The following is a 3252-nucleotide window of genomic DNA, read 5'->3' as shown; positions in this document are numbered from 1 at the left end:
TTATTTAATTTTATATTGTAATTTATTTAACTTATTTTTTTAATTAAAACAAATTTCTTTTATTAACGCCTACAGCACTTGGTCTTCCTAGGTGGTCTCCCTTCCAAGTACTAACCAGGCCCGACCCTGCTTAGCTTCCGAGATCAGATGAGATCGGGCTTGTTCAGGGTGGTGTGGCCGTAGACTATCATTTCTAATATCAGTAACAAATTGCAACATGACCCGTGTCATGCTATTAGCGGTTTGGGGCACAAAGACACATCCATCATGATCAATGAGCACATAGTCAAACCCGTGACATCTGTACTGATCACCCCGTGCCTCAAGTCCATAGGGCAGAAGCTTCTGGTCCACTTCTACATTAAGATAGGTGAGTCTTTATTTTTTAAAAAAAATAAAGAATAGGTCAAGTCTATTTGGTTAAAATCTTTTACATAGATATCATTATTTTCAAATGGGGAATTGTCACCCAAGTGTAGGTGGTCATTAAGAATTTGTCAACTAGAGTATCCTGTCGAATGAGGGTGTCCAGTGAGCCCCAGGCAAGTTTTGCTTCCCATGTTTTGCAGATTCCAACTACGGTGGCAAGATCCCCATTGTGTGTTTTGCCCAAGGAGGTGGAAAAGAGACTTTGAAAGTGAGTCTTGCTTCGGTTTTCTAGAAGATGGGTTAACAAGCTTACCCAGCACATGTGTAAGTTCAGGGTTTGGGGCTTACCTGATCTAAACCGGTTAATTTATTTTACTGCAGCAAGTAGGTAGCGTTTTCCCCACCACACGGTGTTTCCCTAACCGGCTAAGATTGTTTCATCAACTGAGGAGATTTAGGAAGAGAACTTGAAGTGATGTAAATAGCCTGAATATTCAGTGTTGGCTTCGGCCATCGACCTACCAAAGAGAAGGGTTGACATTAGTCGTGAGACTTAAGGACCGTATTCTGCCTGCCGCCCCATCTGCCTGGAGATGACCTGTGATCATATACACCGAGTGCCCCCAAATCGGTGTTCCTAGACCACCTAAAGCCCACCCATGTGCCTCCCGGGCAGGTAAGGACTCCACCCACCTGAAGGACCGCGAGGCCCTGAGTGACTCTGGAATCATGGGAAGCACCTCGAGTGAGTCCACAGGGTTGGGCTGTGTCCCACCCAGTCCCTGTAGACCCTAGAGTACCGCAATCGTCTTACCTGCAGCTGCGCGTCTGTTTGACTTCTTAAAAAGCATCCAGGTGACTGCATTTTAGTCAGGGATTGAAGGCATGAGGTCATTTTCATGATCTCATTTTTCTAGGAATAGGACATTACAAGAACATAACTCCCTCTTTTAATGAATTTCCACATTGACTTGCATATCCCCTGACTTCTGCTACCCCGTTTTAACTCTAAGATAGGTTTAGATTATAGATATCTGAGACCACGACCCTCTCTCCTCCCTTTACCAGAGTACACCCCTAGAATTACACGAAATTTCTGGCAAGGTTATTTGGAATTGTAACCTAGCACTTACCTTTGTTTATTCTTTAATATAACAAAGATTATTTTCCTTCCTTCATTTATTCATTCATTCATATATTCAGTCCGTCAGTCATCCACAGGTATTTATTGAGCTCCTGCTTTGAGCTCTACTACTGAGAATATTGTTAAATAAAAGTCTTTCAGGCAAAGACTTTCCAGGGGAAAATTAGAGATTTTTTTCCAATATGCAGTTTTCAGCATGTGAGCGCTTGCAGAAGCGTCCACGTAAAAGAGAAAGAAATCGAGAGAAAGTAATTGAAAGATGGCTCCGTATGTTACCTTTCTCAAAATGTAGATTTACAATTCAGCTTCCCAGACAGCCGCTGCAGGCCGAGGGGCCTGCATTTCCATAGCACTTTCCAGAAATGTCCGCGCAGCCAGTTCATAACCCGCAGAGCGGGGGAGAGGAGGAGACGCTGCCAGCTGAGCATCACCTCAGCTCTTTAGCCCCTCACCTTTCAGCCCCGTGTCATCCCCACGCCCGCCGCAGCCCAGCCCTGACACCCACCTTTAGTGCAGGCGGTGAGCTGAAGATGGGACCCCAGTCTGCTGGGGATCAGCCTCCTGCCTGCTCTGATGAAGGGACCACACACTTTATGGGCAGCGTCTTTCTTAAGGAAAACTGTTCAGCCTACAGGAAGGGGCTTTACAGTTTCTTCCGTACTTGTATGCAGAGCACTTCGTCTCGTCAAGGGATTAAAATTCTTAAGACCCGATTCCCCTGTGCTGGTCTCTGTGGTCTCTGTATAGGAAATAAAAGTGTGGCAGGTGTTTATCTCGGAAGCAAGCATATTTTTATTCTCTTTTAATAAAGGAGCAAGGGAAATTAATTAAGGAGCAAACATGTGAGTCAACATGATATGAATCTGCGGCTGCTGCCTGGAAGGTATTTTCAGGTGCCTCAGAGACGCGAGCAATGATCATGTGGAATACCATCTTAAGAGCTGTCACTCAGATCTGTGGTGGCGATGTTCAGAAGGCTCAGTCCTGTACCTGGGGATATTTTCAAGCGTCACTTACGGAAAACTTCAGCTAGTCACGCACGTCCTTATTACATTTGGTATTAGCATGGGATGTGACTCCACTGGCTTACGTGTCTCATTCATAAAGCAATGGCAAACATATGTTAGCTTCTGATCAAAAATAAAACCCCAAATGCAGGGATGTGTCAGCGTATTTGAGAACCTCGGTCTCAAGCGGGGTTCTGGTGACCCCCAGCGTCTCGTCCGCTGGGTCAGCCCCGTCTTTCCTTCTCCCAGGCCATCAACACCTCCATCAAAAGTAAAATCCCCTGCGTGGTGGTGGAAGGCTCGGGGCAGGTCGCCGATGTGATCGCGAGCCTGGTGGAGGTGGAGGACACCCTGACGTCCTCCATCGTCAAGGAGAAGTTGGTGCGCTTCTTACCCCGCACCGTGGCACGGCTGCCGGAGGAGGAGACCGAGAGCTGGATCAGATGGGTAAGTTGCGGGGGGGGAGGGAGGACACCTGAAACGCCCAGCCCCACCTGTGGCTGCTGGGGCTTTGTACATTCTCAGTGACTTTGAAGCCGTATTCCGCCCCAAACCACCTTCTTACGGGAAATCGAAGCTCACATAAGTTAAATGACTCTCCGAGTCTCCCTGCCTCTCGAGGCAGTAGCAGGTGGGGTTTAAACTCCAGTCTGTCTGCTTGCAAAGCTGGTAATCCTTCTTATATGCTGCGACGTCAACAAACGTTTTGGGCGCACTGTATTGTGTATGCAT

At 46.9% G+C, this 3252-nt stretch overlaps 1 non-coding gene across 1 annotated transcript; it reads right to left on the bottom strand.

The window, feature by feature from the left end:
• Positions 1–66: 66 nt before the first annotated feature.
• Positions 67–185, bottom strand: LOC111746913. Its single transcript, XR_002783317.1, has one exon. It is a non-coding gene; the product is annotated as a 5S ribosomal RNA (ribosomal RNA).
• Between the last annotated feature and the right edge of the window lie 3067 nt (positions 186–3252).

Source organism: Pteropus vampyrus, unplaced genomic scaffold, assembly GCF_000151845.1.
Source record: "Pteropus vampyrus isolate Shadow unplaced genomic scaffold, Pvam_2.0 Scaffold204, whole genome shotgun sequence".
Classification (NCBI taxonomy): domain Eukaryota; kingdom Metazoa; phylum Chordata; class Mammalia; order Chiroptera; family Pteropodidae; genus Pteropus; species Pteropus vampyrus.
The sequence above is the reverse complement of the archived record's forward strand: the minus strand, read 5'-3'. Positions and strand labels throughout refer to the sequence as shown.